Below are 25925 nucleotides of genomic sequence, written 5' to 3' on the forward strand. Positions count from 1 at the left end.
GGCCGAGGGGCGGGGCCGAGGTGGTGCGTGGGGTGGTTCGGCCGCTCAGCTGGGGGTCGACTCCTCTCAACTTTATTAAGAGGCTGCGGCTGCGGACAGACGGAGTGCACGCCGGGGACATCCCTGGTTGGTGTTGCTTGAAGCGCAGGGACCAAAAGTCAGACTCTGAGGGCATAACTCGAGGCCGAAGGGACCTTAAGACTTAGGCCCGCTTTCTACAAGCACTGAAATCCTTTGGGCACCAAGTAACACTTGCACACACTCTAGTGACGGGGAACTTACCACCTTATGAGCGAATCTAGTCTTCCCTGGGCAGCACTGTCTGTTGGTTCCTTAGAATGCGAATAAGAGCTTTTATTCATGCATTAAGCTTCCAGTGTGCTGTGGTAAGTGCTTTATAGCTAATTCTCTCCATTTCACAGATGGGTAAACTGAAGCAGAGATGGTTAAATGAGCTGGGATTTGAATTGAACACTGTCTGACTCTAAATGGTAGCCTTGTTTTGCTGCTTCCTAAAACAGAAGTTGGGAGTGCCGACGGTGAGAAGGTTACAACAACCTGCATTTAGAGAGGGCCTTATAGTAAGGGCCAAAGACCTGTCTAGGGCAGCCTCTGGAAGCTTCCTCTCATTCATCTCAGTTTGACCCTTGGGAGTCAGATGGGAACCACTGGGGACCCTTAGTCCACACTCAATCCCTAGACGTTCCAAACAAAACCTTTCTTTGGGGTGCAGCCTGCTGGTCTGCTACCTCAGAGTCTGGGTTTCATCTAGGGCTCCTGGAAGACCGTGCAGCAGGGGAGTGACTAGATCACAGGAATCTATCTGGTTGCTGAGTGAGAATGAGAGGTGGGGGACTAGGGCAGAAGCAGGAAGACCCCAGGGAGTCCCCAGGGATGAAGAGAAGGGACAGATTTGGGACTAGAATCAACAGGATTGCTGTGAGGGAAGGGGAAGGCTTGTGGAAGGGGGTTGAATGGATGGGTGGAGGGGAGGAGCCTGGGAGCAGGTGGGAAGAACGCACTGAATTTGGATGACCTGGTCATACCCAGGTTGGATACATGAGCCTGTAGCTAGAGGCTTGGCAGGGCTAGAGATACAAAATTTGGGGACAGCTGCATAGAGATGGCCTTTATCTCTGGGCCTCCGCTTCATCATCTGTAAAATGAAGAGGCATTCCCTAAGGTGTGGAGTCCAGACCTTCCAAGTCTCCCTCACTTGGCACCATCATTTAGTCCCCATTTAGGCACCATCATTTAGGTTTTGGCAGGAAACCCCAGCACTTCCCAGACAGCCATAGCATACCCGAGAAACCCTTGAATTTCAATGTTAGCCCTCAGGGATTTCTGGGTTCTGCTTAGAATGAAAACGTCTCTGTTCTTCCACTGTCCAGCACTGAAAGATTTCAGGATTAGAATTACAAAGCAAAAGGAGACCTCAGGTGAAGGAACAATGACCCAAAAGAAAAGCCAGAATTTGGACTGTAATCTAGACAAAGGATTGTATTCTTGGGCTATATTTACATAGAGATCCCAACGAGCCAGGAACATTGAATCTCTTCAGCTCATCTGGCCTGCTGAGTCAGGAAGGCAATGCGACTCCACAGGACTGAGCGGAGAATTTTCTTTTGAAATAATGACTGGTCATTTCAGACACCCTAGGTACATTCATCGGTACATGTGCCTTCCTTTCAAACTCTATAAACAGCCGGTTTGGAAAAGCTAGGCACCATTTTCTGTTTAAGCATAAAAGACACAAAAGATAAAAGTGCTGAATTTTAAATCCGTAATCTTTACAAAACAGTCTTTAAATCCATAATCTTTACATTCACATGCTGTAGATTTTACAGACAGGGATTGGAAAGTGTAAATTGGCCAACTAGGCCACTTCTTTCTCAGAATTAAATATTTCCAAAGTTACAGGAGCATTTGTCCACAGGTCACTTCAGCTTGTCAGAAAGTTGTTTATCCAAAATTTGCAATCTCTATGGGCTTGACCAACTTTTTTGTGTGTCACTGCAAGCAAGGCTTTTTAAAGATGGCTTCCCCTCACCCCAACTTTTTAGATGTAACTTAAACATAGTAAAATGCACATTTCACCACCCCAGAAAGTTCCCTCATGTCTCCTCCCCACACATCACCCCATAGGCAATCACAGATTTTCCTCATCATATTTTAGTTTGTCTGTTTTAGAACTTAAAGGGAGCTATAGGATGTGTACTCTTTTGCTTCTGACTTTAGCTCAGCAAAATGTCTTTGAGATTCATCAATATTGTTAAGTATTAATAGTTTACTCCATTTTTTCTTACATTTTTTTTTCTTCTGAAAGGCTAAGACTCACAAGAAGTTGCAAAAATAGTACAAAAAGTTCACCCAACTTTGCCCAATGATAACATCTTTGTAACCATAGCACATTATCAAAACCCACAAATTGACATTTGTACAATACTATTATCTCAGGTAGAAAGGGACTTTATTCAGCTTTCACCAGTTTCATATGTTCATAGAATTGTTCCATCACCACTGAGCAACTCCCTCATGTTACCTCATATCACACCCTCCCCCATCCCTAACTCCTGGCAATTGCTAATCTGTTCCCAATCACTATGATTTGTTATTTCAAGAATGGATACAATATGTAACTCTTTGAGATTGGCTAGTGTCACTCAGTCTAATGCCCTTGAGATCCATTCAAATGGTTGCATCAACATTTCATTCCTTTTTGTTGCTGAATAGTTGTATGACTGTATCAGTTGAGCCATTCATCCATTGAAGGACATTTGGGTTTTAGCCAGTTTTAGCTATTACCAAGAAAGCTGCTATGAACTTTGGTTCACAAGTTTTTGTTTGAACATAACCTGTCATTTCCTCAGGTAAATACCCAGCAGTATGATTGTGTGGTATGTGTATGTTTAACTTTTAAGAAATTGCCAAACTTTTCCAGAGTGATCATACTATTTTACATTACCTCCAGCAATGTTTGAAACAGCCACTTGCTGTGGATCTTTGCCAGCACCTGACATTAATATTTTTTATTTTACCCATTCTAATAGATGTGCAGTAGTATCCCTCATGCCTCTAATTTGGATTTCTCTAGTGGTCAGTTAGATAGTGAACATCTTTTCATGGGCTTACTTGCCATCCATCTTTGGTGAGGTGTCTGTTCAAGTCTTTTACTAATATTTTGATTAGATTGATTTTTTATTGTGGTAAAATATGCATAATGTAAAATTTACCATTTTGACCATTTTTAAGTATACAGTTCAATCTCATTAATTGTATATTCACATTGTTGTTCAACCTCCAGAACTTCTTCATTTTCTCAAAAGAAAATTCTATATCCCACTTATGAGCAAAATATCTCTTATAATTTTTGCATATTTCTTTCCAATATATTCATATGCACTAATGTTTTATATTTCATTTTTAATTTAAAATATATTTTTGAATAGGAGATTCATCTTATTGTAGGGGGGAAAAAATCAAGTAGTACAGAGAGGTGTAATCACCCTTCCCACTCCTGAACCTCAGTTACCCTGCTTCTTCCCTCTGCCATAGCAACCACTATGACTCACTTCTGCGTATTTACAGGGAAGGACTATTTGTGTATAAGCATACGAGTATATGTCTGTATTTCTATTTCTTTACCTGAATCTTAGCTTTTTAAGAATATTTTTTCAAATGAGCATAGTAAAATTGTGCATGCACATATACACAGAGCTCTGTGAGTTTTGAAGCTGGTATAGGTTTGGGTAATGATAACCATAATCAGTATACATGATGTTTCTATGACCCCCAAAACTCCCTCCTACTCTCCTTGTAAAGCTACACTCTCCACTCCTAATCTCTGACAACCACTTATCTGTGTTTCTGTTGCCATATTATTGCCTTTTCCAGAATGTCAAATAAATGAAATCATGCAGTATATAACTTTTTGAGATTGCCTTCTTTCATTCAAAAGGCCTTTGGGATTCATCCAACTTGTCATGTATATCGCGAGTTTATTTGTTTTTAGTGCTGGGTAGTATTCTGTTGTATGAATGTCCCAGTTTGTTTATCCATTTACCTGCTGAAGGACATTTGAGCTGTTTCCAGTTTTTTGGCAATGATGAATAGAGCTGATATAAAAATTTTTGTACAGAGTTTTGTGTGAAAATATGTTTTCATTTCTCTATGGTGTGGGATTGGAATTGGTGGGTCATATGATAAGTGTATATTTAACTTTTTTTTTTTTAAGATTTTATTGGGGACTATTGGGGAACAGTGTGTTTCTCCAGGGCCCATCAGCTTCAAGTCGTTGTCCTTCAGTCTAGTTGTGGAGGGCGCAGTTCAGCTCCAAGTCCAGTCGCCGTTTTCAATCTTAGTTGCAGGGGGCACAGCCCACCATCCCATATGGGAATTGAACCAGCAACCGTGTTGTTGAGAGCTTGCTCTCTAACCAACTGAGCCATCCAGCCACCCTAAATATTTAACTTTTAAGAAACTGCCAAACTGTTTTCTGGAGTGGCTGTACCATTTTGTGTTTGTGCCAACAATGGATGAGAGTTCCAGTTGCTCCACATCCTCCCCAACATTTGGTGTTGTCATTTATTTGTTCTTGTTTTTTGCCTTTCTAATAGGTGGATAGGGATATCTCATCATGGTTTGGATTTGCATTTCTCTAATGGCCAGTGATGTTGAGCATTTCTTCATGTGCTTATTAGCTATTCACAGGTCATCTTTGATGAAATGTTTGTTTAAACCTTTTGCTCATTTTTTTTGTTGTGTTGTTTGTTTTCTTAAAGTTGAGTTATCTTTATATTCTAGATAGTCCTATGTTGAATATGTGATTTGCAAATATTTTCTTCCCATCTGTGGCATATCTTTCCATTCTCTTAACAGTATCTTTTGCAGTGAAAAAGGTTTAAATTTTGATGAAATTCAAGTTGTTGTATTTTTCTTTTATAGATCACGTTTTGGTGTCATACCTAAAACTCTGGCTAATACCAGGTTGCAAAGTTTTTCTTTGATGTTTTCTTCTAAAGTTTTATAGTTTTACATTTAGATCAGGGGTGTCAAAACTGCAGCCTGTGGGCCAACTGCAGTCCTTGGCCCGCAATCCATTGTTAATTGGCCCGCAGCAAATTCCAAAAATATATTTAGTTTACTTAAATAAACCAGGTGAGGCAATACGTACTTCACCTCGAGTGAGTGGCCCAGCTGTTTGTGTATTTTACCGCATATGGCCCTTGGTAAAAAACGTTGAAAAAAGTTTTGACACCCCTGATTTAGCTCTATGGTCATTTTTGAGTTAATTTTTGTATAAGAGGTGAGGTTTAGGTCCAGGGTTATTTTGCATATGGATGTTCAATTGTTTCAATATCATTTGGTGAAAAGACCATCTTTTCTCCATTGAATTGCCTTTGCATCTTTATGCAAAAGTCAGTTGTCTGTTTTCAGTGGGTCTGTTTGTGGACTCTATTCTGTTTCATGGATCTGTGTGTTTATCCCTTCTTCAATATTGTACTCTTAATTAGTGTAGATGTATAGTAGTTTTTGTTGTATTTAGGGGGGGTTATTTATTTATATTAGTTTCAGTTATACAAAACAACACAATGATTAGACATTTACGACCCTCACAGAGTGATAATCCCCCAAGTCTACTACCCCTCTGACATCATACATATGAAAGTCTGATAATTAGGTTTGTGAACTCATCCTAGAAAAAGTGCTACATACCTCATTGCTGAATATCATTATGGTCACCTTCAAAGTACTCCCCTTGGGAAGCTCTGCACCAATGCCAGTGCCTAGTCCACCCTTCAAAGCAATTTTGGAACTCTTTTTCTGGAATGGCCATCAGAACTGTCGTCGTATTACACTTGATGTCCTGAATGTCATCAAAATGTCTTCGTTTCAATATTTCCTTTATCTTCGGGTAAAGAAAGAAGTCATTGGGGGCCAGATCAGGTGAGTAGGGAGGATGTTCCAATACAGTTATTTGTTTACTGGCTAAAAACTCCCTCACAGACAGTGCTGTGTGAGCTGGTGCATTGTCGTGATGCCAGAGCCATGAATTGTTAGTGAAAAGTTCAGGTCGTCTAACTTTTGGTTAACTGTCCAGTTGGTGTAAATTCATAATGAATAATCCCTCTGATATCAAAAAAGGTTAGCAACATTGTTGAAACAAGTTTGCAAACTTAATTGTCAGACATCGTAGCTATTATACCATTGACTATATTCCCTATGTTGTACTTTACATCCTGTGAGCATATATATATATATATATATATATATATATATATATATATATATTTGATATTCAGTATTATTTTATATTAGTTTCAGGTGTACAGGGCAGTGGTTAGGCACTTATATAACTTATGAAGTGATTTTCCCCCATAAGTCCAGTACCCATCAGACACCCTACATATGTAGTCTTTACATAATTGATTATGTTCCCCATACTGCATTTCATATCCCCATGAATGGTGACTACCAATGTGTACATCTTAATCCGTTCACCTTCTCCCCCAGCCCCCAACTCCTCTCCCATCTAGCACTATATTGTAGTTTTTAAAACCAAGTAGTGTGAGTCCTCTGACATTACTCTTCTTTTTCAAAATTGTTTTACATTAAGCTTATCTACATCTTTTTAAAAAATCTCCATAGAATTTTGATTGGAATCATGTTGAATATGTAGAACATTTGGGGAAGAACTGCTGTCCTAGCTATATCGAGTCTTCCAATCCATAAACACAGCACATCTCTCCATTTACTTCAGTCCTCTTTGATTTCTTTCATTGGCATTTTGTAGTTTCAGCAAAGAAATATTGCACATATTTTATTAGATTTATACCTAAGTATTTATACCCTTTTTGGGCTATTGTAAGTGTTATATTTTTAATTTCAGTTTTCAAATGTTTACTGCTAGTATATATAGAACTACAATTGAATTTCAGGTGTTGACATTATGTCCTAAAACCTATTTCTAGAAGCTTTTTTATAGACTCCATGGGATTGTCTACATAGATAATTACATTGTTTGTGAAAGAGACAATTTTACTTCTTGTCTAATATGTCTGTCTTTCTTTTTCTAGCCCTCTAGTACCAATATTGAAAAGGAGTGGTGAGAATGAACATCCTTGCCTTGTTCCCCATGTTAGAGAGAAAAAGCATTCAGTCTTTCATCAGTACGTAAGTGTCATGTTTCTTTTAATTTTTTTGTAGATGTCTTTCTTCACGCTAAGGAAGTTCCCTCTGTTCCTAGTTTGCTGAGTCTTTTTATCACAAATTTTGTCAAATGCTTCTTCTATATCAATTTATTTGATCATTTGATTTTTCTTCCTTAGTTTCTTAACATTGTGGATTGCGTTGATTGATTGTCATATATTGAACTGACATTGCATTCCTAGTATATACCCTACTTGGTTATAGTGAGCTATATAGATATACACACACATACACATATATATTGCTGGAATTGACTTGATAATATATTGTTGAGATTTATGTCTGTGTTCATGAAAGATAATTCGTCTACAGTTTTCTTTTATTATCTTGTCTGGTTTGGATATCAGGGTAATGTTGGCCTCAAAATGAGTTGGGAAGTATTCCTTCCTCTCCTGTTTTCTAAGAGAGATTGTGTAGAATTGGTTTTATTTCCTCCTTAAATGTTTGGTAGAATTTGTAACTGTAACCATCTGGAGATTTCTTTTTCAGGGAGTTTTTAAATACAAATTTTGTTTCTTTAATAAATATAGGATTATGCAGGTTATCTATTTATTCTTGGGCAAATTGTGGTTGGTATTTTTCAAGAAATAGGTCCATTTCATCTAAGTTGCCAAATTTTTATGTGTTGAATTGTTCATAAGATTCATGTTTAAAGACTGTAAGGTATATAGTGGTAGCCCCTTTTCCATTCCTGAAATTAGTAACCTATGTCTTTTCTTTCTATTTCTTTGTCAGTCTGACTAGAGAATGCTGATATTTAAAATTTTCACAGGTAATCCAGAAGGTTAGGTTCAGGTTGCAAGTTTCAACCTGCCTGCTGTGGGCTGTGATTCCAAACTCAGCTCAGTTTTTTTTTTCTTGTTTTTTTTTTAAGTACTAATATATATTATTATGGCATAAAGTAGTATTTTATACATTAACTCAATTTTACAGTAAAAAAATTTTATATACAATTGTAAAGAAATCATTGCACAAATAACTCCAATGTAAAATCGTGTTGTATTTCAAAAGTTCATTAAGTTGTTTGATACATAAATTGGAAAATATTTTCTCAGTAGAAAATAGTAAAAATGGTAACATTTCCCAGACTAGCCCAAGCCCATTTAAACCGAGAAATAGCTGAATTATACATTTATAAATATGGTCTGAATTCTGGGATCCAGGAGAAACTTTAACTTCAGTTATTGAAACAGCTGTTTTCCTTAAAATTAAGTTTCCTAAAGTGAAACATCCAACCTCAGTTTTGAAAGCATTTGCAGTTCCATATGTGTGCCCTGCAGTGGTCAGTCGGGGACCTGGGCCGTGTGCTACCCTGTAGCTCATTTGGCTAAGCCTTTGATGTGCTCTTTAGGGTCTGATCTGGAGGGTAAGCTCTGGGGTGAGCCTGGGAGTTTATACACAGCTTTCTGCGATGTCTCTCTTGATGTCCCCCAATACTTTCTGATGCACTCGAGCCTCCCTTCCCAGTCCTCCAGCCAGAAAGATAGGTATATTAGTTTGCTACGGCCACCATAACAAAATACCACACACTGGGTAGCTTAAACAACAGAAACTCATTTTTTCTCATTTCTGGAGGCTGGAAGTCCAAGATCCAGGTGCCTGCAGGGTTGCTTTCTCCTGAGGCTTCTCTCCTTGCCTTCTTGCTCTGTCATTCCACAGTCTTCTGTGCATGCACATGTCTGTGTCCTATCCCCTCTTCTTATAAGGACACCAGTCATATTGGATTAGGGCCCACCCTAACGATCTCATTTGACCTTAATTACCTCTTATAAGGCCCTGACTACAAATGTAGTCATATTCTGAGGTACTGAGGGTTAGGACTTCAACATACGGATTTGAGGGGGCACTTCAATTTCCCTGCTCTGTTGTGCACTTTCCACTACTGTGTCTGCCTCTGGGACCAAGGGAGGACAGGGAGAGAAACAAAGCAATGGGATTCTCTCCATGTTCTCGGAACCATAGCTCCTCTGGTTAGAGACAAATTTCCTCTGCCTGAGTTGTAAGTGTCTGCCCTAGCACTGCTAGCTGTTGCCCCCAACAGCAAGGTATTGCCTACAGGCTGGGGCAGGGGAGAACAGGAAAAATAAAAATAAAAACCTAAATGGAGTACAGCCCCACACACACACTCCTCAGATCAGAAAGAGAGGGCTTCTCTGGAGCTCTTTCTCTCTGGACCAGATGAACATTTCTGGGTTTTGAGTAGCTGTCTTTGAGGCCAGGCTGGGCAATACTGAAGGAAAAGAATTGTGAACTCCCGTTGAGTTTGGCAGCCCTTCGGATTCTGGTCTCTCACAAATTCACCTGCTACCATTTGCTTTTCAGCATCCTTAGCTAGCATTCTGAAAGTATTTATAATTGCAGTCAGCGTGATAGGTAGGCTGGAGAATGTTTATTCTATTTTCACTGAAATCAGAACCCCATACTTCAGCTTAAATGTTAGCTTTTAAGACACACACAATGCCCCATGCTTTGTTTCTTCATTAGAAATACATCTTGTAGGACTTTGCATATCAGTGTAAGTAGATTTCCCTCATTTGTCTTCACAGCTGTATAGTATTTCAGAGTGTGGCTGTATCATACTTTATGTAACTGACACCCTATTACATTATGCCCTAGGCTTCTAGTCTTTATTATTACAAACATAATACAATGGAATGCCTTGTCCATATGTCTTTGCACAGGCATGAAAATGCATCGAAATAATTTCTAGAGGGAGATTTTTTAAATCAAAGCAACTATGTGCATTTTAAATTGTGTTCAGTATTGTCACATTGATTTCCAAATTTACCTTCCCACATGCAATGTCTGAAAGTGCCTAACTCACCATACCCTTGCCAATATAGTTCCTGTGCACATGTTTCTCTTTTGAGATCTGTATTACAGCTCCACTGGCAGGAACAGGCATCCCAACTTTGCACTTACTGGCTGGACGACTTTGAGCTCATTACTAGTGGTGTTTACATCTCAGCTCTCTAGTCTGTTAAATCGGTGTCTTTGTCTGTTTGGGCTGCTATCACAAAATACCATAGACTGGGTTGCTTATAAATAACAGAAATTTATTTCTTAAAGTTCTGGAGTCTGGAAAGTCCAAGATCTAGGTGCCAGAAGATTTAGTATCTGGTGAGAGCTAATGTAGAAAGGGTGAGGAAGACCTCTGGGGTCTCTCTTTTTACTTTTATTAGCATTTATTTGATGCTGAATTTACTCTTAGGCCATAAGTTTTTGTGTCTTCAGTTCCTTCTGGGATGTCGTTTTCTTCTGCAACCTCCTCTTATGGTTTGGGAGCAACCTGCTCTTTCTCAGGGAGAATCATCTACTTCAGGGTGGCAGGGGGCTCACGTACGGGTTAATCTGCAAGGTGAGCTCTGTACGCTCCGCGCTGCATCTCGGGAGCTTTGTTCACCTGGCTGTGCTCCATGACCAGAGAGTCTGCACCTGAACCCTTAGGTTCAGCAGCACTTTCTGCTTTTTAAGCATGTGCAGCAAAAATTCTGCACTCTTTTTGGGCCACTGACCCTGTGTCCAGCCCCATTGTTTGGCCTGAGCACACCTCCCAACTCCACCACTGTGATAACGGAACAGCACACATTGCTTCTGTGATGTGACATCCTTTAGATGCTTGGTGGTTTTTTGGATATGCATACCCTTGATGGCCTAGGCAGTTTCACGAGTGTTCTTAAAATGAACACGTAGACTTGAATCTCATGATGTACATGATTTTGTGGGGTTCTCGGGGGCAAGTGAATGGTGAACCATTTTCAGAGGTCACCTCAGGCCACTTACGGGAAGAGTCTGGGGTTTCTTTTGTAAGAATACTAATCACCTCCCAAAGGCCCCACCTCCAAATACCATCAGATTAGGGATTAGCTTTCACCATATGGATTTTAGAGGCACAAAACATTTAGTCTATTGCAATCAAGGTAATAGCAGTGCCTACTTCATAGAACTGTTATAAGGGTTAAATGAGTTAATGTTTGTAAAGCTGCTTAGGAAAGTGTCTGCCACATAGTGTCATATAAATGTTAATTAATTTTTTTTTTAAATAAATTAAGGTCTTCCAAGAAGAATTCACCAGAAGGGCAAGGCTCAAGCCAAGGAGCAATGCCTACCTTGTAAAGGGATTGAGGTGATAAATTAAATGCAGTAATGTATTTAAAGCATCTTGTGCAGTGCATGCTGCACAGTAAATGCTCAGTAAATGCCAACCATTGTTATTATTAGGTTTTCCCTGGTCTTTGTTGCGGGCACTTCTATAGTGACTGGCTATGAACTGACGCCCAGACCAAACGTGTCCAGGTTCACTGACATCCTGTGGAAAGGGCCTCTTCTCCTCCAGGAACAGTTGCACATGAGCAGGGTCAAGTTCGAGGGAGCAGCCTCCAGGAAGTGGAGCAGCACATATGGCTTTAAGGAACCTGCTCTCACTGGTGTCCAGTGGGTCAGCAACAGAGACCAGACAGCTGAAAAACAAGGCCCTTGAGGGGCAGCCGAGTTCTCCAATTCTCTCTCCACAGGACTGGAGTCAGTCTCTGGATTCACAGACAGTTGGCAGGAAGGCCTGAGACTCCAGAGGAGCATTGATGGTGGTTAACAGAGTAGGTGGTGACTCAGCTAGTTTATCTAGAAAAGTGAGAGATGGAGACTTATGGCCCTTGGCTAGGAAAAGGGTTTGTCTGGCCAAATATAATTCAGTATGTGGTAAAAACCAAATAGAGATTCTAACTAGGTTTCTAAATAAATTAATTAAAAATCTTTATCATATCATATATGTAATATAATATGCACATATAATGTATATAACATGTAGTATATATATTATATATACATTTGTATGCATAGAGAGAAAAAGAGACATAGTTAGCATACTATCTCTAACTACTTGGTTTTTACCACATACTGAATAATATTTTACATTTATGTTGTCTGGTAACACATATATTACATGTTAACATCTGCATATATTATATTAATATGTGTATATTATATCACATATACATTATGAATTACATATATTATATAAGTGTTTAGAGACCTAGTTGGTATCTCTATTTGTTTTTTACCACATACTGAATTATATTTTATATTTATAATTCTGATATCAGAAAATAGTGAAACTTATTACAAGATAGTCTGTGGGAAAAGGTGGGTATTTGGAGACATGAAGCAATTTTCTCGGAGCAGCCCGGAAGGGTTAAGTGCCAGGCTGCCCAGGGCCTCTTCACTGCTCATTGGTCTGCTTCTCACAGGGTGCTCTGGAGGCCCTGCCACTTACCTGCAGGGTGTGATTATGGCTCCTGCTCTGGGCCTGCCAGGAGGAGGAGCCTTGGAGAACATGAGAGTGCTGTGGGAAAACGGAAGAGGGCTGGATTGGGAAAAGGCCCAGACGCCAGGCCTGTCTGTGGACCCCTTGGTACCTACCTGGCTGCCTCTGAGTCACTGAGCTTTTTGGAGCCCAGTCCTCGGCTCCAGCGACAGCCCTGTCTCGTCTGTGCCGCCTCCTCAGGGTGAAATCAAAGGCGATGAGTTGACTGTGGAACTAAAGAGCACGTGAAGGGAAATCTGAGAATAACCAGAGTTAGCATTTACTGAGTAGGTGCTCTCCGTGCTTGGCACTGTGCCAGGTATTTTACCTACGTCTTTTCATTTAATTTGATCCTCCCTCACAATTCCTCTCAAAGGTGATTATTATTACTAATAAATTTATTTGGGTAGATGATATATACACAATACAAAATTCAAAGGGTATAAAGATTTTACTGTGAAATGTGCGTTTCTAACCAAATAACCAGGCAAATTAACAGAGGTGAAAAATGGAAATATGGCAAATGACAAGCTCAGTGGAATCTAAGTGGTGAGTAGGTGGGAATTCATTGCACTATTCATCCAACTTTCCTGTATGTTTGAAAGCTTTTCATAATAAATTTGGGGGGTATTAAGTGAGTCTCCCTTCTATCCCCATCTCCCTTATGACATTCCCCTTCTAGGAGGTGAGCACGGTTATTCATTTCCTGCTTCTTCCATAGATACTCCGATTTTATAAGCATGTATGCATGCATGCTCTCGCATGCACTAACACTCGTCCATCACTTTATTTCTCGTACCGCACTGATAGAATTTAGTTTCTGGAAGCTTTAGAAGCCTAGCTGTTTAGGAAAGGCCATTCAGGTGAATCCCCACTGACCCTGTCCCAGATGCCCTGTCGGTTTTGTTCCCGAAGCTCACCCCTAGAGGGCGCTCGCCCCACTTGACTGTCTGCAGCAAACAGCAGAAGGCGCAGAACCCACTGTTGGGGCCGGCACCACGTGATTCATAAAAAAACCCCGAGGCCTCCAAAAGTATAAATACTTCTGTTCTTTGGCCTTAACCATGTTTTTTGTGGGTTGCAAAACTCAGACTCAAAGCTTACATTTTGGCTTCGCACCAGCAAAGGCTGAAAGAGGGAAAGGTTGCCCAGAAATCTTCACCCACACGCTGTACCGTGAACTTTCAGAGGATGGCTAAAACTCATTTCCGGGCATAAGAGATGCTTCATAGCATCCCAAACATTTTGATGCTGATTACTTGACTAGATTTAACAACAACAAAAAAATTGGGGGGGGGGACAGGACTTTATTGGGGAACAGTGTATACTTCCAGGACTTTTTTTCAAATCAAGTTGTTGTCCTTTCAGTCTTAGTTGTGGAGGGCGCAGCTCAGATTCAGGTCCATTTGTGGTTGCTAGTTGCAGGGGGCGCAGCCCACCATCCCTTGCAGGACTCAAGGAATTCAGCTGGCAACCTTGTGGTTGAGAGCACACTGGCCCATGTGGGAATCGAACCGGCAGCCTTTGGAGTTAGGAGCATAGAGCTCTAACTGCCTGAGCCACCGGGTCAGCCCCCCCAAAATTTTTTTTACTGGAGAAAATTCATTTTGTTTAATATATTAGAGCCCATTTATAACACTGGGGCTGGAAGATGTTTCTGAATTAATACCAAGCTTATTCTATGTGTAGTTGTTATCTTTAGAGAGACAAAATTTTACCACATTATCTCTGGATCTGTGTAAAAATGAGCTGTATTATAATAGTAAATGTATAACAAAAATGTTAAACTAACACCAATAAATAAATGACTAGTTTAAATTAATCAAATAGAAATATTTTATTAACATTGAATGTGTACAGTAACTTGAAGTACAGTAAAGTTTTTGGCATTAAGAATGTGTGTGTAGGGCCGGCCCGGTGGCTCAGGTGGTTAGAGCTCTGTGCTCCTAACTCCTAAGGCTGCCGGTTCGATTCCCACACGGGCCAGTGGGCTCTCAACCACAAGGTTGCCAGTTCAATTCCTCGAGTCCTGCAAGGGATGGTGGGCTCTGCCTCCTGCAACTAAGATTGAACACGGCACCTTGAGCTGAGCTGCCTTCCGGATCGCTCAGTTGTTGGTTGGAGCGCGGGCTCTCAACCACAAGGTTGCCAGTTCAATTCCTCGACTCCCGCAAGGGATGGTGGGCTGTGCCCCCTGCAACTAGCAACGGCAACTAGACCTGGAGCTGAGCTGCGACCTCCACAACTAAGACTGAAAGAACAACAACTTGAAGCTGAACAGAACCCTCCACAACTAAGATTGAAAGGACAACAACTTGACTTGGAGAAAAGTCCTGGAAGTGACACTGTTCCCCAATAAAGTTCTGTTCCCCTTCCCCAATAAAATCTTTAAAAAAAAAAAAGAATGTGTGTGTAAATATCTATTTTCAGAAATAAGTTTTTCAGAAAATTTATATATTGCTTAATATATAAAAATATATAAAAGCATAAATATAGATTATAGTATAGTTCTTAAGAAAACCAGTTTTGCTACTTCAAGGAATTTGTACTTCATAATCCTAAATGCAATGGGTAAAATGATTTATGTGTAAGATTATTCATGTAACTAAATAATAACACTTTGCAATAGCAAAAAAACAGAAATAACCTAAATATTCATCGGTAAGGGTCTGGATTAAAAAGTATATGTACAGCCATGAAATGGAATGTTAAGAAGCTATAAAAGGAATAAACTTTCTGTATATGAAAAGCATATCCATCTTTTCACCTTACTAGAATTTCTGCAGAATGGTTATGAAAGGAAATTTGAGAAATCAGGTGATACTTTCAACCCCAATTTTTAAATTTTTTTCTAACTTGCTATTTTTAAATACTTATATATTCACGGGAAGTTGCCAAGATAGTACAGAGAGGTCCCTTGTATCCTTCATCCAGTTTTCCTTACTAGTTACAGCTCAGGGAACTGTAATATCAAAACTAGGAAATTGACATTGGTACAATGGATGTGTTTGCTGTTTTATCACCTGTACAGAACTGCATAACCAGCACTGCAGTCAAGATAGAGGACTGTTCCGTCACCAACGGAAATCTCCTTTGTGCTGCCCTATTCTAGTCACACCTACCTTTCCTCCCACTATTCCTACCCCTGGCAACCACTAATCAGCTCTTCAGCTCTATAATTTTGTGATTTTGAGAATACTATATAAATGGAATCATACAACATGAGATTGGTTTTTTCCACTTAGCATAATGTCTTTGAGATCCATCCAAGTTGTTGCCTGTATCAGTTGTTCCTTTTTATTGTTGGATAGTATTCCATGATATGTATGCATGTACCACAGTTTGTTTAATCATTTACCTATTGTAGGATACTTTGGTTGTTTCCAGTTTGGGGCTATTACAAGTAAGGCTGCTATGAACGCTCATGTCTTTGTGTGGACATAAGTTTTCATTTCTCTAGGATAAATGCCCAGGACTGTGATTGCTGGGTTGTAGGATAAGTGTATACTTAGTTTTTAAAGAACTTGCCAAAGTCTTTTCCAGAATGCTGTACCATTTTACATTCCCAACCGCAGTTTTATTTTTATACAAAATGTTATTGACTACTGTTAGCACAATGGCACTAGGCCAAACGCACATGAGCATTTGAGACACTTTTAATTTCTAGAGAAAATAAATGTAATATACATGAGATGAAGAAAAATAGAGAGGTCAAGAATAATCTCTTTGCTTAGTCCCATATTTATGTCTTAGGCTTTCAGAATGCTTCTTCTCTCACCATCTTGCTAATCTTTTGTTGGAAAGCTACAACACATTGCACAGGCCTCTCAGGTATACCCCGGCCCTCTGACTCCTGATTGTATTCTGTCCCAAGGCTCCCCATGAAGCTTGGGCTCATCCTGGAATGTTCTACCCCCAATAATAGTCATTTAGAGACCTTAGAGAGTCGTTTCAGAGCCATCCCTTCCCAGCGACCTCTGTACCTACACACCCGCCCCCAGAACTAAGCAGCATTAAAACTGTGTTGAATATGTCTGTCCATTCCTTCGTCTCCTCCCAACGCACATCCAGTTTTAGTCGTTAGGGTACAGGGATGAGGTCACACTCCCCTGTGTTAGGAGTGCAGACTCCATGGTCATGGTCGTGCTGCCCTACCTGGTGTCCTTGGACAAGTGACAACTCTTGACCTGAATTTCCTCACCTGTACACTTGAGGTGATAGATAATAACAGTCCCAGCAAACAGGACCATCCAGTTATTCTGCAGATAGTTATGGGCCAGCTGAGGATACAGCAGTGAGCGAAGAGGAGGCCCTGCCCTCAGGGAGTGCAACTGAAAGAGAAAACTTAAGTACAGAGTTCAGCCTGGCCTTGGCATGCAGTGGGCCTCTGAGAAGCATTAGTTATTTTATTAGTATAGTCAAACTCAGTACTTGCTTATGGACTTGAATGGATGATGAACCCAGTATTACACATTTGGTCTAGTATATTCTTATTCATTGTAATCAGACATTAATTACCATTAATTGTCAGCTGTGTTGGTCTCATCCTACTGCTAAAGTCAGATCAATTGCTGACCAAGATCACTCCATTTTGTGCTTAAAACTTAGGATTATTCTGAGTTTAACATCTTGAATATCAAATTCAGTAAGTGTCTCTTGCTGTAAACATACAACTTTGAAGAAATAGTCTTCATACGAACTTGCAAAAAGGTCCCTTACAGTGTGTTTGAAAGTTCATATATTATCAAAAGGTACCCACAACAATAAAGAACAATTTCATTGTTTATAAAAAGTGATACATTTCATAAATACTTAATCAGAAATACAAAATTTGGCAGGGGGGAAAAATCTGCAGAGGAAAATAATTTTTTAAATCTGTAAAAATGGAAAAAAAAAGAATAGGGCAGTCGAATGAATGCAAAAAACTCAAAAGAGGTGTGAATTTCAGGCAAACTATTCATTATGCAAATTGGTCACTGAGTGAACTGGTCACCAGGTAAATGTATCATTAGGATATGTGGCTCTGGTCGGAATAGTCTGTTCTTAAGGCAAAACCAACATGGAGGTGATGGGCAGGTTGGATATTACAGTGAGGCTGGATGGAAATGTCCTGTTGGCTTAGCTTAGGTCATAGCCCTGCTTCCAGGAAGTAGGGATAGGGATTTGGGGCCTCTCTCACTTCCATACGAGAAGTTGGGGCCCTGTTCCCCACTATGACCCATACAACCACAGAGGCCTCTAAATGGTCACCAAGAACAGTTCATTATAGTGAGTGAATAGACAGTCAGGCAGCATGGACTCCAGTCACAGTTGATCGACCATCCAGCAATGTGACTTTGCACAACTTCCCTTCTTTCTCCTGCGCCTGAGTTTACTTATGCATAAAATGACAGAGCAGATTTAGATGGTGGCTGCAGTCCCTGTAAGCTCTAAGATTTCCTGAGATTTCACTGCTGTCAGAGCTCCTCCCAAATTTTGACCTTTTCAAGTGACTCCAGGATGGAATGGAGAGGAGTACCATGTTTTTTTTAGGCTCTTGAAGACAGCCAAGACTTTTGCTATAGCAAAGGTTAATGTTCTGTGTCTCAGAGCTCCATTTCCCCAGGCTCTCAGAATGTAAATGTTAAGGTGATGAAAACAGTGAAATCCAAGCTCTGGTTCATTTGAGTCAGAGCTGCTCACCATTCAGGGTGTAGCCCTGGAGCGGAGGCCCTCTGCTGTGGCCTGAAGCTTCATAAACTTGGGTTTAGGCTGTCAGCGCTGATTGATTGATTGATTGTACATAAAACCCAGCATATTTATTTGGAAAATAGTAGTTTCGAAATTAAAGAGATTTGGTAGTTCAATTTGCTTCTGAAAAAGAGCTGACATTCACAGCCGGGGTGGGGGGTGGGGGCAGGGGCCCTGGGGGCCAATAGTGAAACCTGAACTGGCCTCTCCCCACCTGAAAGGGCAGAGAGAGTCAGATGTTTGCACAGAAGGCTGTGTTGTCACATCCACCAATTCACAAACCATATGCCTTAACCAATTTCAACGGGAAAGGTGTTGCAACATAACAGTTTTAATTGCTAATCCCTAGCTACATATCCAAATCTCTGGATTTACTAAGAATTGGGTGTGGAAGGCTGTGAAAGGCGGCAGTTTTCTGCCAGCCTGTTTATGTTCTTCCTCTCCCTCCTTTGCTTCCTTGTTTGCGCCCAAGCCCAGGCCAAAGGCCTCTGGACGATTGCGACCAGCGTGCTCTTTTCCAGGTGACGGGCCTGGAGTGGCGACCACACGTTTACCTTCTTTTCTATTCTTTGCTATAGAATCTGTGAACCTTGTATCCACCCCAGTCTCCTGGAGGAACAAGCAACTTTGAATTCTTCTTGCCATAGCTGGTATGAATCTCAGTCCATGACTCAGGTGGACCAGAAAGAAGCTTCATTCCTAGAAGTCCACTCTGAGTGCAGGGCTGGTGTACACCCTCTAACTGCAGTCTTTCCTGGGCACACGCTCCCCACCTGCTCCTCAGCCACACATTGCGTTTTACACTGGTCTGGGGTTTTGAGCGAGGCCAGGGTGGGGAGGGATGACTCTGGCGCTGGATCATCAGTCACACCGTCGCGGAGGGATCTGTTGCCCCCCCCCCCATGTGGCTCCCGTGGCTCTAGGGTCCTCTGCTTCATGCCTGCCATATGGGGCACTGGGGATCCTTCTGAGGTTGTCCCAGTGCCTGGTTGCACCACCTTCCACAGGGTTCCAGACTCTAGGCAGTATTCCCAAATCAGCTCCCTTCTAGAATGGGAGGAAGGAGGAAAGGAAACTATAGGAAGAACCAACAGGGTGAATTTACAACCTCCGGCATAATCTGGGCCGGCAACCAGCCTTCCCTTTTGCTCCAGCTCCGTATCTCTGCATGGGAGAGTAGAGGCATCTACTTTTTCAAAAGGAATAATAAAATGATAACAAGTAATATTCTCTAATATCTGTTGAATACAATATAAACCTGGCATTATCTGATTTCATCAGCACAATTGCCTTTTGAACTAAATAATATTATTGTTTCCATTTTACAGATCAGAAAACAGGCTCAGTGGGATTGAAAACTTGCTCAAGGTCACACAGCAAGTAGAGGGAGAGCTGGGATTTGAATCTCAGCCTTCCTGACACTAGAGTCCAAATCCTTATTTATAAGCAGTGTTCAACTGCATTTTAGATGCTTAAAAAAAAAAAAGCCAGACCTGTAAGCTTAGAGTGGTGTTTAAAAATTCTCTTTTTATGGAGTTTGTACTACAATCTGGCCTTTCTCTCAGTGGGACTATAAAACAGCACCCAGCAGTTATTCCCGCTGCCAGGCCCATATTACGAGCTCAATAAATATTTGTTGACTGCTTGATTGTACATCTCACAAGCAATTTTGCATTTCCACATACTTTTGTGTCTGGTTCAAATGTGGCAGGAAAAGTGAGAGGTTGCTGGTGGCTTTGTCTTTTCTAAAAAATAAGGAAAAACCCTTCTAGTTCTGTTTAAAAAATGCCTACTAAAACTCCTTCAACTCTTTCTTCTGTTTGGCTTCCTAGCTTCCAGCCAGACACAATTAGGATGGGAAGTCCTGCAGGATTTTGGCAAGACACCTGGCTTTTAAATCCTGGCTTTGACATTTGCTGTTTGTGTGACTTGGGCTGGTCACATACTTTTCTGAATCTCTACAAACGTCCATAAAGCGGGAGCGATAATAAAACCTACCTCAGGGATACTGTACATAGTAGGCACTCAGTATTTATTTCCTATCTCTGGTAATTAAACTAATCTCATTGGAGTGTTCTATTAGTTTGAACTTTAAACTTAAGGCCCTTCTGAAAACTCTTTAAGGAAAGGATACCATCCTTTGGATGGATTTAAGAATTTGTTTTTCCCAATACAGCTTAAAGACACTGTAGCATATTTTCAATTGCAAGGAAGAGAAAATGCTGACCCAAACTGGCATAAATAAGAAAACGCAGTATTCAGAGGTATGAGGGTTTTTCAGTGGTTCTCTGGTGGTGGTGAAGACCCAGGTCTTCCAGCTCTTTCTCTCGGTATCTACTCACGGTCACAGGTTAACTAGAGGAGCAGATCAGGGCATCATGTCCAGACCCAGCAATACCCAGAGGTAGGACAGGGGCCTTTTGTTCCAGTGTCCTCGTAGGAGCCAGGAAAGCTTTCCCAGAAACCTCCTATCAGATATATCCTCACATTTCAATGGGCAGAGCTGAGTCACATGCTGGAGTCTAGGGATGACTAAGATGGAATTAAACCAGTTAGAATTTATCTCTGAGCTGGGGATGTGGTGACTACTTCCTAAGTCACGTGGGGGAGGATGGGTCCTTGAATTAATCCAGGATCCATTAGCAAGGAAAAACAGGGAGGATTGTTGTGATTACCTTCTCTCCACCCTGTTAGTGAGGGGCAGATTCCCACCCTTGAATTATGGAGATGACCAAAGGACACTTGACACTGGACAGATCAACAGCGGTAGTTTATTAGTCACCTGTACTCAGCCTGGGGAGGAGGATACCACGAACCACGCAGAGCCATGCGGGAGCTGCACTTGGGAACAGAGTGTTTATAGTATCAAAAGAGTGAGGTGCCCTTTAGGGCCTGCAGGAGGATGGTGATTGGCTTGTTGGGATAATTCCCAACAATCTGGCAGGAACTGAAGTCCACTTCAGAGGAATAAGCAGGAACTGTGCCTGGTCCCTGCGACGAGAAAGTTGTTTGTTTAGGGGACCGTATTCACAGGAACATAATGGGGAGGAGGACTGATGGTCAGGCCATTTGAGGACCTCCCAGTTTTCTCAGATGTCAAGGCAGCACCTAATACTGAACTTTCATTTTAGGTCTTACATGACAGCGATGGACGTGAGTTGTGTGGACATACAACAGATGACCACCCATCTGAGCAACCTTTCCTTCCTGCCCTCCATCATCCATCCATCCATCCATCCGTCTGTCCGTCCATCCATCCATGCATCCTCTATACTACAGGAGTGAAGCAGCCTAAATATTCTGACTCTACCTCTGGTTGGACCCAAGCTCATAGTTTGTGAGTGGTCGTCATTCAGATCAGCCCTTCTAGTCCTGTCACCAGCTCTTCACCTTTCTCAACCCTGTACTAGTCAGTAGGGTCAGCTCTTTGACCCTGGAATATGCTATTTTCTGTTCTGCTTTTGCTAGAACCATCCTCCCTTCTTCTCTGCCTGTCTAAATTCCACCCTCCCTTGAGCCAAATTCCTCATCATCCAAACACACTTTCTCTCTCTTCCCTGAATTCTGGTTCTTCTTGTCTGCCCAGAACCTTTGTGGCAACGTGCAAGCACACAAATAACCACATGCTCTTGTGTGTCACTGCGCTCAAATCATCCAATTCCTTCAGAAAATATTTATGAAGTAAATACAAAAAGCAGTTTGACTAGACTCTTTAGATGAACATGCATCTAGCACATAGAAGGTCCTCTGTAAAAAATTGTTGACGTGGTCAATAAAATACCTGAATGGCCTTGAAATTCTGAATAGTATTTTTGAAAGGCTACATACTTAATGATATGCAGAGAATTTCAGGGCTCACAGAAATAATTTATCTTAATCTACACCACTATTTTACTGGCTTCACTCATTTGCACACACCCTTATAATTTTTGTATCATCTGTGCACTATCTATGTTGTACTAGCATACTTCTTTTTTTTTTTTTAGATTTTTATTGGGGAAGGGGAACAGGACTTTATTGGGGAACAGTGTGTACTTCCAGGCCTTTTTTTCCAAGTCAAGTTGTTGTCCTTTCAATCTTAGTTGTGGAGGGTGCCGTTCAGCTTCAAGTTGTTGTCCTTTCAGTCTTAGTTGTGGAGGGTGCAGCTCAGCTCCAGGTCTAGTTGCCATTTCTAGTTGCAGGGGGCACAGACCACCATCCCTTGCGGGAGTCGAGGAATTCAACTGGCAACCTTGTGGTTGAGAGGATGCACTCCAACCAACTGAGCCATCCGGGAGGCAGCTCAGCTCAAGGTGCCGTGTTCAATCTTAGTTGCAGGGGGCGCTGCCCACCATCCTTTGCGTGACTTGAGGAATCTCAGCTGGCAACCTTGTGGTTGAGAGCCCAGTGGCCACTGGCCCATGTGGGAATCGAACCGGCAGCCTTCGGAGTTAGGAGCATGGAGCTCTAACCGCCTGAGCCACCGGGCTGGCCCTAGCATACTTCTTAAATTGATTAGTTTCAAAACCTATTCTTGATCTAAGCAATGTTATCTGTGGCATCAGATAATATCATCTGTGGCTTGATGTGCTAATTATTTCCACGTATCTTAGAACAAACACAAAAAATAAGGTATTAAATATTTGTCTACCAGCCATCTAAAGTTATTTTATGTACCACACTTGGGACACTCTAATGTGGCCATATTCATTTTTACATATTTTATGATTTAAAAAACCAATCACAACATAAAAGAGTACTATTGTATGTTCATTCTCGTGTGCTTTTACTTATATGAACATTTTAGTAAAGACAAAACTCTGGAGACAGAAAGCAGGTCAGTGGTTCCCTGGGGCTGGGGATGGAAGTGGGGATTGGTGTTGAACAGACACTAGGGAACTTTTTGGAGTGATGGAAATATTCTAAAACTGGATGGTAGTGATGATTGCATAACTGAATGACTTCAGGAAAATTCATCAAATTTCACATTTAATATGGATGCATTTTATGGTTTGTAAGTTATATCTCAGAGAAGAAAGAGGAGGAGGAGGAGAAGAAACGAAAATAGAAACCATCAGCCAGGAGGGGAAAAGAAGGGGCTTCTGCAGTCCAGGAGATGTTCTGTTTCTTGATGTGAGTGTTGGTTACAAGGTTGTGTTCACTTTGTGAAAATGCATCAAGCTGTTCATTTACGCTTTGTGCACATTTCTCTATGAACGTTATACCCCAGCAAGAAAATATACTAAAAAAAATAAAATAAAATCAGCCAAGATGGGGACCCAAGTAATAAAAAATTATTACTTTCTTGTTTATTATTTTGTGTAACTATATTACCCTACCAACTTAGTTTCACAGTGTTAGGGGTTTGGGTTTTGTGTGTCAATACTGAAAGGGTTATAAGAAGCTATATTTAGCTAATCACGCAAGTGCTATCAGAATGTCAGTGGACGCCATTGTTCCTTAATTATTCATAGCAATTATCAACGTGGACAATATTCAACTTGCAACTAAAATAAATGGATGTTTTAAGAGGCCTTGGTGGAACAATCAAATCATCAGTCTCAAAAAGTTCCCTCTCTCAGCCGGGTTCTCCTGCTGCCCACCAGTTTCAATTCTATATTTATCTTTCAAATCAGCAGTACAGCAATTAGTTATTATAACAGGCGCTACCAATTTATTGTGTGCCGACTTCATGGCAGGCACTGTATTATCAGAGTTTTTCATACGTTTTTATGTAATTGGGGAATATTGGGGAATAGTGTGTTTTTCCAGGAAGTCAAGTCATTGTTTTTTTCAATCTAGTTGTGGAGAGCGCCACTCACTGGCCCATGTTGGAATCGAGCTGGCGACCTTGGTGTTATGATCACCACGCTCCAACCACTGAGCCAACTGGCTGCCTACCAGCGGCTGAGCTCCAAGCTCAAGCCGTTGTTTTCAATCTAGTTGTGGAGGTCGATGTGGGAATCGAACCAGCAACCTTGTTGTTAAGAGCTCGTGCTCTAATCAACTGAGCCATCCGGCCACCCCAAGTTTTTAATACTTTAATTGCCTCATTTCATTGTCACAACAACCTTACCATGGTATTGTTTTATTCCATTTTGCAGTTGAGGAAACTGAGGCTGAGGGCTCCTGAGTGGGTCCAAGCCCCCATTGCTGGTGAGGGACAGAGCCAGACAGCAAACTGGAATCCAACCCAGTGTGCTTTGCTGTGTTTTGGGACCTGACATCAGTAACAGGAAATAAGTGACATGTGTAACAGATTCTGAATCCTGAAACATGGCTCTTCATGAGGTTACTATAGTTACTTCTCTACATGATGCTCTCGTTATTTTGCCGGGATAACAATGGATCCACTGTTAGCCACTGAGAAGTTGAACCCCCACCATCATCACAAAACCCAAGGGACATTATAATAGGTTTAAAATAGAATTCCTGCCTTTAATCATATCTTTTATTTCAGAAGCCCCTGGAACCTTAACAGATCCTATACTATGGCAGCTTTACAAATGTTATTTGCGCCCGTGTAAAACATAGGGGCTCACTAAAGGTAATACAACCATATTTCAGACAGAGACCTTGACCAAGTGATGCATTTGGGTGGGGGAAGGGGCATTGCATAGGTGGTCCCTCACTAGGTTGAGGGAGAAGGTGGACATCCAGGCAGGAAGACATGTAGAAAGAGAGACCTTGGATATGTTAGGAAGGAGAGGTCATAGGACCCCGGAGACCCACCTGAGGGGGACAGGACAGAAGAGGCAGGCGGTGTGCTGTCTTTGAAAGTGAATTTGGCTCTTGCTCAACTAGCAAACACATGCGGAGAAAGTGGTTTGGATTAGGAATGGGGCGTAAGGACAACCAAGGACTAAAATGTGTTATTGACAAGCATTTACAGCACTGAGCTGTCAGGAAGGATGAGAACGCAGAATCTGGAGTTGTCTTGCCTTCTGCATGCCAGCTGGCCGTGCTATGGCCAGGCAGCTTTTTTTATTCCTTCTTGACATATAAGGATTCTTGAGGCCCGGGGCTTCTCAGATGTGGCACACTGAGACCCTCTGGGGACTAAAGACAGAAGCCAGAGTTGCCGATCTCTGGTCTAAGGTCAGATCCATTCTCTCTAATTACAGAGTCACAATGGTGAAGGGGATGGTGACATGCAAGGATGACCACAGGGCCTCTTTCTCAGCTCTGGTGGGAACCAGGTTCTCCCCCACTGGTTCTGTAGCTCCCAGCAGAGTTCTGGAAGCTGAAGAAAGAGAAGATCAGAAATAATAGGTAATTAGATACCTTGTAAAAAGGAAAAATACTCGTGTCAAACATACCAAAGCGTCTCCATGGCTGGAAGTGGGGGAGGTACTGGAAACTGCTGCTGCAAGGGTCAGTTGTGCGGGGGGGGGGGCGGGGGGGGGGTAAATGTGCAGAGGGACTGGGGCCAGCCCCGGAGGGGATGAGGGGCGACTGCCCCAGGAGAGGGGAGACTGGTTAGAAATGCATTTCCCAGTCAGGGCAGCCATTGAGTAAAAGGCTAAGGAACGCCTTTTACCAGCCTTAAGAGAACCTCTGCTAGTGAAACCAGTGGACTAGGACCAAAGGGGATTGAGGCAGGAAGGGAGAAGCGCACAAGTAGAGAAGGGACAGAACCCACCACCAAGATGGGCAGAGTGGAGCGAGTTTTTCCCCTGGCCAGTTCCTCCAGTGTTCAGAATAC

General features: G+C 41.6%; 1 long non-coding RNA gene across 2 annotated transcripts; it reads left to right on the forward strand.

The window, feature by feature from the left end:
- The first annotated feature begins 170 nt into the window (after positions 1-170).
- Positions 171-25553, forward strand: LOC109443590 (uncharacterized). 2 transcript variants are annotated; one of them, XR_002136718.2, is made up of 4 exons: positions 171-386; positions 7077-7173; positions 21373-21578; positions 25345-25553. It is a non-coding gene; the product is annotated as an uncharacterized LOC109443590 (long non-coding RNA). The 2 variants fall into 2 exon arrangements; XR_012489721.1 differs by lacking the exon at positions 25345-25553 and having other exon boundaries at positions 21373-22031.
- Positions 25554-25925: the final 372 nt, after the last annotated feature.

Source organism: Rhinolophus sinicus, linkage group LG10 (genome assembly GCF_036562045.2).
Source record: "Rhinolophus sinicus isolate RSC01 linkage group LG10, ASM3656204v1, whole genome shotgun sequence".
NCBI lineage: Eukaryota > Metazoa > Chordata > Mammalia > Chiroptera > Rhinolophidae > Rhinolophus > Rhinolophus sinicus.